The sequence below is a fragment of the Cnephaeus nilssonii genome, assembly GCF_951640355.1.
Source record: "Cnephaeus nilssonii genome assembly, chromosome: 6".
NCBI classification, from domain to species: Eukaryota; Metazoa; Chordata; class Mammalia; order Chiroptera; family Vespertilionidae; genus Cnephaeus; species Cnephaeus nilssonii.
In genome coordinates this window covers 41,363,256-41,376,095 of record NC_137077.1, presented here as the reverse complement: position 1 = coordinate 41,376,095, position 12,840 = coordinate 41,363,256, and the positions used below count along the sequence as shown (strand labels likewise).

At 39.7% G+C, this 12,840-nt stretch overlaps 1 pseudogene across 1 annotated transcript; it reads right to left on the bottom strand.

Annotated features, from left to right (window-relative positions):
• Positions 1-806: 806 nt before the first annotated feature.
• Positions 807-2,001, bottom strand: LOC307102108 (small ubiquitin-related modifier 1-like; annotated as a pseudogene). Its single transcript has 2 exons — positions 1,971-2,001; positions 807-1,220 (listed from the first exon to the last, which is right to left on the bottom strand). The product of its transcript is annotated as a small ubiquitin-related modifier 1-like (transcript).
• Positions 2,002-12,840: the final 10,839 nt, after the last annotated feature.

Below are 12,840 nucleotides of genomic sequence, written 5' to 3'. Positions count from 1 at the left end.
GACATTACCGGAGGCTGGAAATGGCCATGATGGATATTTTCAGGTTCTGAGCAACCTTTAAAACACCTAATAGTAAGAATTGGTATATATGTAGGATGCATAGGGAAAAAAGATACCTTTTAGGCAAAATTATGCTGTCCTCATAAATAGTTCTGACATTCATGAGTTTAATTTCCTTGACTGTACTTACCAATTTTATGATCAGATGCAATAGAATTACTCTTTTTTTTTCTGCATGAATAACTGAATTAACTGCTAATGAAAATTAAAACTTTTCTGGGATCTTCTGACAAGATTTCTCTTTATTCTTAAAATGCTTTCTCTTCAGAGAAGCCATCTTCAGTGTTAATTTTTACTTTCACCTTATCTGTCATCTTGACTCCAACCTGATATTCCTCTTCTTTTGGTCCAGACATTTAGATTTTAAAAGTAGCTTCAAGCTGAGAAAAGGTCATTTTTCCACAGTTCAATGCTCTGAAAAACTTCCACCTCCCACTGAAAGTCATAGTCCAGGAGTGAAGCAATCACATGCTAGAACTTCAGGGCCAATTAGAAGTCATTATGAACACTTGCGTTGGTCGACCTTATTTATCACAAGCCTGACAATGCACAGTCCTGAAAAAGGTGGCCTCCCGGTGCACACACGTAATATTTCAAAAGGAGAGGGCAGTATAAAAGCGGCTGAGGCTTGATCACCAAAAATCAGCACAATGAAAACAAAAAATAATGAATAATGGGTACTAGAATTCAAACTACCAGATGTTTTAAAGAGAAGGGGGTGTGAGTTTTTAATTCCATTTTGAACACTAGGATACAAAAGAAATATTTTTAGAAATAAGAAACGATTGAGGGAAAAGAAAAGAAAATAGAAATAATATGTACACAGTTGAATGACCCCCTGTTTGTTCCTGGTAAACTTCAATCACATATTCGTCCTCCATTCCCAGTTCTTTTGGAGTGTGATTATCAGCAATTCTCTGACCTTCAAAGAGAAACCTGAGCGAATTCCTTGGAGTTCTCTGTCTTTGACAGTATAGTTCTTTAAGTTTCTTGAGATGTGTTGTCATTTTCACGTTGAAGTGAATCTCACTGCTGTCCAATGACTTTGAGTTTAATGTATTCTCCTTCCTTCTTATCCCCCAAGTCCTCACTTGAAGGTTTTGCCTTTCTCTGTGTGGGCCCTGAGTTGGTATAAGTCTGAATATCCTGGGGTCTCCATGCTGGTCAGACATGGTGATGGTGCTTCACACGGGATCTCCGCACAGCAGCGGCCTCGGGTAGGCAGGACCTTCCCTGGGGTTTACAAATCTGTCTTCTTCTCCACAACACAACACCACATCTCTAGAATTACTCTTAACTGATGTTATCTGAAACAGCCATTTGGTGGGTAAATTGAAAAAAATTCTGTTAAGGTGAAGAATAATGAAAATATTCAAGTATGAATATATTTTATTTTAGCCTAAAACATGTTAATTTACGCTTTAATATTTTTAATGTAAAACACAGACCTGTTTGTTGGATATGAATCTAACCATATTCAAAAGATTCTTTATCCTCTTTTCACATAATGCACACACATCTAAGTTTTCTTATACTGGATTCAAAAATTTTTGGAATTCTCTAATTTTTAAATGAATGTCACAATGATCCTGTGATAATTAATTTTATGTGTGTACTTGACTGGGCCATGGAATGGCCAAAAGTTATTCTGGATGTGTCTGTGAGGGTGTTTCTGAATGAGATTAACATTTAAATTGATAGACTGAGTAAAGCAGATTGCCCTCCCTCGTGTGGGTGGGCCTCATCTAATCAATTGAAGACCTGAATGGAATAAAAAGGCTGAGTAAGAAGGAACTTCACTGGCCTCCTGGAGCTGGAACATTAATTAGTCTTTTCTGTCCTTTGGGCTCAGACTAATACACTGCTTCTTCTTGGATCTTGACCCTGCTCGCTTTCAGACTGGAACTTACAGGCCTTTGGATTCCGACTGGAACTACACATCTGCTCTCCTGGGTCTCTAGCTTGCCAACCTCAAATCTTAGGACTTTTTAGCTCCCATAACTATCAAGTCAATATCCTATATAATAAAAGGCTAATATGCAAATCGACTGAACAGCAGACTAACCAGTCGCCAAGACATGCACTGACCACCAGGGGAAGACGCTCAATGCAGGAGCTGCCCCCTGGTGGTCAGTGTGCTCCCACAGTAGGAGTGCCGCTCAGCCAGAAGCCGGGCTCATGGCTGGTGAGCACAGCAGCAGTGGCGGGAGCCTCTCCCACCTCCACAGCAGCACTAAGGACCCCTCAGGGGGGCAGGCCTAAGCTGGCAGGTGGAAATCCCCTGAGGGGTCCCAGACTGCATGAAGGTGCAGGCTGGAATCAGGGGGACCCCTCCCCCCCCCAGTGCATGAATGCCGTGCACTAGGCATCTAGTCTTAAAGTAAATGTCATTCATACATATAAATACATGTAAGAGATATGTATGTATATATGCATGTATGATGTATTTAGATGTATATATTCATATACTTATATGTATATACATATGTATATGTATATGTATATCATTGCTTCTGTTCTTCTTTGACTAATACAGATGCCTAATTTATTTTTCTTTATCAAGATGTCTCTCCATGGCATTCAACTACTCATAAAAACAATTTTCTTTCTTCTCACACTTAAATTTCATTTCACTAGTATACATACTCTTTAATTAAATGATGAAACTTCAGTAACAACTATGCTGTAATGATCAATTTGAGAACAATTCAAGTTGTGGAAACAGAAGTGTGTGTGGAAGATCCAGGGAAAGGAGACACTTCTAACTGTAAATGGGAGGAGAGGGTCTAGCAAATGTGAACTTAATTGTGAACAAGCACACCCCTCTCTTGTGTGAGCCTTGTCTCATGCCCTGTGCTGCATATATGCACATACATACTCCATAATAGATGCATAGTTCACTAGATCTGACCTAGAGGTGCTGGAGACAAGCAACAGATACACTTTGCTGGGGAGAATCCCAACCAAGAGACCCTACTCCTTCAATAAATTTGGGTTGGAAACCGAGCTAAGGTATTATAATACAAACTAGAATGTGGTCTTATTCAACAGCCTGTAGAGTGATGTATTTGATCCTCCATCTTAGCTTTGGAAAACTTACATAAAAGAAGACTGGGGAGCCCAGGCTTTGGGGTTTTAATAAAGTCATCACCTTGTACTGTAATATACTGCTAAAGACCCATAATCTTCCACTCCAATCTATTAATCTTCAGGGCTTCATTTATTCCTTATTCAGTTCAGTTTATAGGAGGAGCCCAAATATTCTCAGCTTTTCTCTCACTTGATCTTCAAGGCTGTAGCTTTTAAAATCTTCTTTACTGATCACATTCTCTCCTGGCAAGAGCTTTGGATTCCTGTACTGAATGAATTGTCACCTTCATCCTGTCACCATCAAGACAACTTGGCCCAGAAGTTGCCTAGTCTAGACCCATATTACACTGTAGTTTTGCTAAAAGGAGAGAGAGCATTTGAGCCACTATTAATATTAAACTAGAAGGAATTGGTCATAAGATCCAAGCTGAATATTGGTATATATAATGGATTTAAAGAAAAGGAAAGGGCCAAGGGTTTTGAAATGAAAGGAAGAGGTAATGATGAGAGGTGATGGACAGAAAAGGGTATTTCCATTTTGAGATAGCAGAATAAGTAATTTTAAGCAATGAGGATGCTTGTGGAAATAATATTTGAAAATCTACTTGGAAATCACAAGGTCAAGAATTTGTGAGGCCAGTGTGTTTAATATTTCCACATAATGAATTTATTGTTGATTAAAATGTTCAGTTACGTGTTATGCTAATGCTTTTAATATTTCCATTGGAATATGCTTGAGAATGCTAGGGTTTTAAGTTTCTGGATAATTACCTCAGATTTCTACTTTACTTTATGATGAGTCTATGTACAAGCCAAAAAATTCACATTGTGAATTGCTGATCTAGGAAAAAGAGAAAACATGGTCCCCTGAATTAATCTAATTGACCATTTAAAATGACTCCAAGGGATGACTTTTAAGAGGGAGGAGATATTTTCCAATGAATAATCTTCAAAACTTCTAGTTGTTCCCACAAACCTCATTTCTTCTAACTAATAAGTGACTGCAATCTATGATATAAGTGAACTAAGCATGGAGCTTAAATAGCCTATTGAGAATATCAAATCCCAAATATTTATTGCCCATTTATAGAAACTATTAGTTAATTATAGTTTAAAAATTGTTTTAGATAAGGATGAAGCCATTATTAAAGGTTAGTAAATAAAATGTCTGCATAATTGCCCTTGAGACCAAGCTGTTTTTCCAGGAGGATCAGTACAAGGACGGAGGCAGGGAAATTCAGGAAGTCAATAGGAACTGTAGACTGGAAATCAGGAGAACAAAGTAGGGCCAACAAAGCAGTGGTTTGATGTGGTCAAATAGGTTGATTGTGTTTCTAGGACATCAGTTCTCCCACTGTGCTAAATAACAACTTCCTTCCCAGTCTTTATCTCATGGGCTTAAAAGGCATGGTCAAAGACTCTTTTGAGAGATACTCAGCCCCCAGTTTCTGAATGTGACCTTCATCCCTGCATATCCCTACTTCTGATAGTCATTAACTGAATAATACTCTGATAACCGTTAACCAAACCTGATGCCCACTTAATTAACTCTAATCTTAACACTGAAACTCCCAGGCCCCTGTTGCCTCTCTTGAGTCTACATTATACTTTACTAGAGGCCTGATGCATGAAGAGTCATGCAAGAATAGGCCTTCCTTCCCTTGGCTGCTGGCACTGCCTTTGCTCTGGCCAGAGCCACCTTTCTGCCTTCACTCCGGCCAGAGCTGCCTTCTGCCTCTCACCTTGTCACCTCAATTTGCATATTCTCTCCTTATTGGCTGTGGGCGCCGCCATCTTTGTCACGGAGTTATGGTCAATTTGCATGTTCCATCTTTATTAGATAGGATACCCTGGATAGATTGAAAATAGGGAGAGGAATTTGAGGCACTGTAGCTCCAAAACTATGGTTTCAGTAAAAACAATAAACAATGCTTTAACATACAGTCCAAACTTCTTTCTTTTAAAAGACAAATTTGAGAGTCATAGTCTTCAGGCTGAATTTATCCCGTTAAATAAAGAGGAGGAAAAAAAGCTATATGGTAATTTTTTAAAAGGTACATACATATATATTTAATAGATATTCAAAGAAACATATGTATATAGTGTTTTTTTTTTTTAGTTGTCTGTATAATTGCTTAAAATCCTACTTTATTGTGCCAATATAAATGACAGACCTGGTTTCATTTTTAACTTAAAAAATAACAGGGATAGAGTATATATTTCTCTAACTGATTTAAATCATAGCTAATGATAAGTAATTATAAGTAATCTCTCAAGATGAAAAACATCATTTAAGAACATAATTTTTCTGGCTTTTTATTGTTGCTCTAAAGATGGAGCAAAAATGTCATATTATTGTGAACAAACTCCTTCCCTTAAATCTTCCTGTTCAAAGTGAGTTTTGTCTCAAGCTAGTTTGAGAAAAATTTAGCTATCACTGTTAGCCTTGATTGTTACTTCCTTTGGGTCACTTAGAAAATTTAACAATTAAAGCCCAATAGTACTTGCTCTGGGTCACAAAGCATTGTTAGAACTTTTAAAAAATATATATTTTATTGATTTTTACAGAGAGGAATGGAGAGGGACAGAGAGTTAGAAACATCAATAAGAGAGAATCATTGATCAGATGCCTCCTGCACACCCCCTACTGGGGATGTGCCTTTAACCAAGGTACATGCCCTTGACCGGATTTGAACCTGGGGCCCTTCAGTCCGCAGGTCGACGCTCTATCCACTGAGCCAAACCAGTTAGGGCTGTTAGAACTTTTGAGAGGCATTAGTGTGATATAATGGTTAGGCACACAGGCTTTAGAGTCAGAGAGACTCTATTAGCATATAACGTTGCTCTATGCTTCCAAAATATTTGCTTCCTCCAGGTTCTTCACTATGGGTCCTTCCTACGGGGAATAAATGAATCCTATCCTATTGCTATTGGTGGGGTTCCTTCTGTGTCCTCCCCTGTTGCTGATGGAAGTGGAGCTCTTGAGGTCCCGTGGGACTAAGAATTTCTTGAGCCCCCCACGAGAGGGTGAGGTATCACAGAAAGCTTTATTGATGAGGTAACATTAAGGCAGTTTCCTTCCAGGTCCCATCTCTCTCCATCCTGACATTGGAAAAGTACCATTTTGTTTTCAGCAGAGCTAGAATCAAAGCCACTATCCAGAGTTTTGTTTCATATTAATACCCAGTCCAGTCCAGCATCTGGCTAGCTTAGCTTGTGTTTCCAGGTACAACCCATTGTGTCTGGGGTCCACATGATCATTGGCCATGTGGCTGCTAGGGCCACACGGCATAGGTGAGTGTAGGTCACAGGGCAAGGGAATGCAAGGAAGTAAAGCAACACAAGAGAAATAAGAGAGAGAATTCTTAATTTGGGGATTTTAACTAGGAGCTTATCCAATGAATCCTTCAAGATTTCATGTGCTTGCAGTGGCTCCACCCTCGTTAGCCAATTATTTCCCCCCCAGGTTATACTGACTGACAAACACCTTTCCTATGTCACCCCAACTTCACTGTGCACACGTCCATCTTCCCCTTTGTTGGACCCCTTCTCCCAGTGATTTGCAGGGAATGGACCCGTGGTCCCCTGGGGAGTATACAGTTGCAGCTCAATGGTAGGTTCTTCATGTTGGGGCTCTGGATTTATAGCTGATAGGAATGTCAAGACAAGCTCATCACATTTCAAAGTGACACTGGGAGAGATGGTAAAGGTCCTCCAAGGCAAAGTGAGGGTCCTGAATGACTTAATGACTCCACAGAGTGGGAATGATGGACCCATTATAAATGAAATTGAAAATAAATTCATGACAAAAATGACACAATACGAAAAGGACAACCCAATCAACACACTCCTCCCCCCTCTAAAAGGAAAATAATGACAATAGCACCAGCATGAAAGGATAAGATGTGGGCGCAGCAGCAGCCCAGGTGAAGAACATGGTCAACACTGTGAAGAGGTGTTATTAAAAGATAATTTGGTGCTACTCAGAGGTGGAAATAAACAACTCTGCCCTTAGCATGGTCAAACCCATAGAAAGAAATCACATGGGATTTCCTTTAATAAGCAAAGATGAGACATTTGTGTGCTGGGCTGTTGCAGAGGGGATGTGTCCAGGAGGTAGGTGCCTAGGCTACCATTTAGAAGTTGGGTAACCCCGGTTGAAAACCGTAGCACTTTCTTTCACTCCTGCGTTGCTTGAATTAGCATGGTGCATGTTAGGACAAATTAGAGATGACTACCTTTTAGTAGGTAGGAGGTAAAATGTGAAGGGGAGGGCTCTGGAGGAGGTTTGTCCTAGCCCGTGGGCTGGCATGAGATCACTCAGATTCTCTAAGTTTTCAGAGAGATTACTTGTCTGGGAGCAAGTACTGGTGGGGGTACTAAAACCTTCTTAGGACCTGGTTGGGCTCTGGGGAAGGCAGAATAACCTAAACAAATGATTTATCGACTTAACCTTTTGCACTCGGATGTCGAGTGTGACTCGACACGGTTAGCATTAGAATAAAGGAATCGAGAAAAAAGCAAGCGAGTGCAAAGGGTTAAGAGGGCTTGAAACTCAACTAGGGATTCCATAAAATAAATTAAAAATACCTGTAAATGAATTGTTGGGCCAACCCTCAGAAAACATCCAGAGCTGGATTGGGGCTCAGGCACTGGCACTTTTAACAAGGTTTCTGGGCAGTTCTGACAAAGTGGTCCATGAGAGTGACCAGGTTATTGTCTCAACTGGGTGGCTTTTGAGAGTGAAAGTGGGCAATATTAAAACTGCGTTAGGCATAGATGCGATCAAGGACTATTTAAGGAAAACAGAGGTATATCCAATATAATAAAAGCCCAATATGCTAAGTGTCTGGTTGACTGGTTGGCCGTTCAACCAATCAAAGCGCAATATGCTAATGATATGCGAAGGCCGCTCAAATGCTTGCTATGACGTGCACTGACCACCAGGGGGCAGATGCTCTGACCTGTAGGTTAGCTTGCTGCTGGGGTCTGGCCGATCTGGACTGAGAAAGATGGGCTGGACACACTCTGGAGCCCTCCTGTGGTACCTCCCTGGCTGGCCAACCTTCCACATCTCTCCCCAGCCCCGATCGTGCACTGGTGGGGTACCTCAGCCTGGCCTGTGCCCTCTCACAATCCGGGATCCCTCGGGGGATGTCAGAGAGCCGGTTTCAGCCTGATCCCACAGGCCAGGCTGAGGGACCCAACTGGTGCACAAATTCATGCACCGGGCCTCTAATAGTTATTATATGAATGAATCATGCTTGACAAAAGCTAGTGTGGTGGTGAAGAACATCACCTTGGGTACAGACAGACCAGATTCTGACCTACTAACTGTGTGTGATTCTGAGCAAGTTCTTTTATTCCTCTGAGCCTGTTTCTTCACATAAAAGAGAGAACTTCACTGTACATTTAGTACAATATTCTCTTTGGGGAAAGGTTGCCCCGGGCCCATTTCTGTTCTTTACAACTTGATTCTTTTCAGTGTGCAAGCACTTTGAAGTTGTTTTGTGTAGTATTATATTTGACTCTCAACTATTGATTACTTCAGGCAAAGCTTATATATGTCACAGAGCCTGGAACCTAGCAGATGTGAGAGGATGACATATACTTATTTTGCCAGTTAGGTAAAATACTGGGATGCTCTCTCCTCTTCCACTGTCACCAAGAGATGGAGAAAAGGCAGAGATTGGAAATGCACACCAAGCAACACTTCCGTGTCAGTCTGCCTTTTATTCTTTTGCCAGGACTTTCCAAACTGATCTCATTAAGCATGTGCAAGCTTTCCAGGGGCAATTTTGGTTTTTCTTTAAAATTTTTATTACAATTAAAACTATATAAAAGCAAATCAACTCTTTTCAATCAGAATAACTCATCTTTACATTGTATTGATAAAACAAACTATACAACAAAATATATAAAATGTTTTCATGTTTTGTACTTTAATCATCATCTTCTTCCTCTTCATCATCCATCATGGACTTCTTATGCTTTTTATTTGCCTTTTCATCTTCTGCTTTTCTCTTTTCAGAAGCTTCAGCTTCCTCATCACTGGTGAGTTTCTTTGCTTTGAGGAAGTTTTGAGCCTGATCTTCTGATCCTTCATCACTGACTGAAGAATAGATTCTAGCTCAGTCCTCTCAAATGCCCCCTTTGTATTAGTTTTCAATGGCAGCCAAGCTGATGGACACCTCACCTTCCTCTTCCTCATTATAATGGGTGAGGTTCTAGGTAACCAACACTCAGCTTCCCTCTGCCCCTGCTATGGGATCAGCAGTGTCCCAGTGAGGGCTGTGTTGACAGGTTGAATCCTGGAATATGCGGGGTGGGGGGGGGGGGTGGGGGGGTGGGGAAGAGCAGAGCCACACCAGATCTGCAGCCAGCAAGTGAAAATGAGCCTTTGCAGTTAAAACCCACAAAAACTTTGTCTTTATTTTTTTATTTTAACCACAGAGTAGCCTGGCTGATATAGTTATTTAATAGCAGCGTTAGCACAATGACTTCTTCTTCCCAACCTCTTCTGGAGAGAAGGAAATGGTACCTTTCTCACTAGGGTTTTTTGTGATGACTGGAAAAGTTAATGTTTGAAAGTGTCTGACACAGAGGAACCCATTATGGGCTCTAATTGATATTTGTTGTGATCCTGGGGATAAAGGCGATGATGATGTTCTATTGTTAGAATTTCATAGTGTGAAATGTTTTGGCGTGGGAAGTTATGCAGTGAGAAGCATTAATCCTCAGAAAAAAACCCTAGGAGAGCTTTCTGTCTAATGAAGTAATCGTCTATAAACGTCCCCAGAGAATAAACATTTTATCAATATTAAATCTTGACAGAGTCAAAAGAAATGAATTGGAGCCCAAGTATTATCACTTAAAATCCATGTAATCTTGGATGAGCGAGACTTGACCTTCTTGAGCCTAGACCTCTTCTGTTAAATGATTATGATATCATCTGCCCCACCCAACTCAGGGATCATTATCAAAATAAATGAACCTTATCTGTAAGCATTGTATAAATTGTCAAGTGTTACAGTAATACAAGAGCATATGAATGAGTACTTTGTAACTTACCAACTACTTATGGTCCACGTTTCTTTAAAAACGCCTCTTCATTTCCTACTTTCCTAAGGGAAAAGGTTGAGTCTTTTGTTAATATGTCAGTTTACAAAAAGAAAAATGCAACTTGACTTGCATTAGATGAAACGATTACTCGAATTTATATTATAATTTATATTGTTACCAGAATAATATAAAGGAATACATTCTGCCCAGTCATCCCCGAGTTAGAAAATGCATGTCCTCACAGTGAGGTGAGGTCATTTTCTTTATGCACTTCATGTGATTCAATTCCAGAATGGATACCCTAGCTTTTTGGTAAGAAAATGGCAGTATTTGAAGAAGGCTAAGTAGCCATCTCTGCCACTTTCCTGTGAGCTTCTAAGAGGTACAGTTTAAGTGGTACAAGTAAGTTCAGCTGTGATATTGCAACCTCAGGGGAAATTCTTTTCAAATAGTGTACAAATTGTGCCAATATATATATGACTTTTAATGGCTATGAAGTTTTATTATCAGACTTAATACTATTCTATATATTTAAAGAGGATTTTTTTGTATAAAGACAAAAGTACATTTTAAGAAATGATCGATGTATAAAATAAGTCTGGAGTCAGAATGACTTGAGTTTAAATCCTGCTCATGGCACTTGCTAGCTGTGTGAGATTGTGCCTCTCTGAACTGCGGTCTCTTTATCTGTAAACTGGAAATAATAATAGGGTCTCTTTCCTAGAGTCGTATGAAGGTAAATGAGCAAGACAAGGAAAGTGTTTAGCACATTCCTGGGTTCAATACCAATTCTATATTATATTTACCTACTTACTCATTTTTGCTTATGCAAACTTAAGGAAGGTACTCCTTTTAGACTTTTACTGCTTATTTGTGTAACCAAGCCCAGAGTTGGTCCACCCGCTGCTGCCAACAGCCGATTACGCTGACACTGGAGTGCAGCGAAACAAATGACGCTTATGGGATATGCTCCCCCATGAAGAACGGGCAGCTTGGCTGGAAAACCTGAACTCCTCCATGGTTTACAGATAAGGGGTTTTACAGAGCAAAAATCACCAGTAATCATGAGTAAGTTCAGGGTCATGGGCTGTGCTAATTGGTCAGTTCTGATGCAAGCTTTGGCAAGCTGATATATTCAGCTCCTCGTGGCATCCTGGTCTACGTGGCTATGGCCAGGTGGTCTCAGTGTTCCAGCGCTGCTATGACTCTTAAGAAGGGCTAATTTAATATTTTTTAACTAAAAGGTAAATTCTAATGTTTGCAGTCTATTTGCTTTTGGCTTCATTTGCTTTACTCACTCTTTCTTCAAAATAGCAATTCTTTTCACTGGTATGCACAAGCTCTAACTGGTCTAAAATGTTATTTGAAAAGGCAACATTTCAAGCTGGGTCCTTTCTGTTCTTAATTGCGTGATGAAGTACAGAAACATACACTCCTCTCCCACTCCAATAAGAATCTATAGAGAATGCATTAGAAAAATTTTCTTTCATTTTTGTAAATTGCTGCTCCCTGTTTATGTATTCATTTTATGGGTTGATTCATCTTTATTGTTAATTAAACCCTTAAATTACCATCCAAATTGGAATTAAAATAAAATGTCAAAGGCATTTACACTTCAAAACTAGATATTCCACAAGTACAATTAATCTCAGAGCATTAAAAAGAAAGGAAAATAACATTAGTGCTAAAAACCCTAGACCCAGCAAAAAAAGTAGCTTGTGAAATAAGCAAGCATTAGCCAGGGCATGAGGCAGAAAGTTCTATTTATGGAGAGACCATTGGGGGTCCCCTGCTGAATGAATGGGGCTTGAGAAAATAAATAAGGTTGAAGCAAATAATGAAAATGAAGCATTCCTCCCCATCTCATTTTCAGGCCGATTATAAATTGTCTTTAATCATAATCTCCAGTATTAGAAATTTCATCAGTTTATTTTTATCATGTGCTAGCATATTCTTGCTCCTTCCTGGGAATAAATGATCTGTTTTGGCCCAAGCCTTTTTATTTTACAACATTACTATTCCTTTTGCATCTCTCCCGCTGCTCCATATCACTACAGAATTTGTTAAGTACAGGAAAAATTCATGTTTTCCTCCTGCTTGTCAGGTATAATGTGGAAGAAGGACTAATGAAAACCATTTTTCATGCTTATTCAACAGAGACCATTAAAATGAAATGAATGAAATGCTTTTTGCTTCAATTGAAACCTGCCCAAATGTTTCTGTAGAGAGACACTCGCTCTCTTTTTTTAAACTAAATAAGCTGACCTTCCATTTGTTTAGACAACAATTTTTCAATTTTCCCCAGGAGCGAGTTGCTCGGGGTGGTAAAATCATGTTGACCGGGTCTTCACAGCAGTGTTAACCATCTGCACTGTGAAGAAATGGGTCCAATTTGAGGTAAGGAGTGCAGACTCTGTGATGCTGCCTGTCACTCCACGTCATTCTCAGTCCACACTGTCTCTGGATTGGCTTCTGGATGGAGCAGAAAGGCAGATGAGGTATGATGGGGTCCTGAAACATCTGGTTTTCCCCCTAAGTGGTATTCAGTTTGTTTTTATTATTTTTAAAAATATATTTTTATTTATTTAAGGGAGAGAGATAGAAACATCAATGATGAGAGAGAATCAT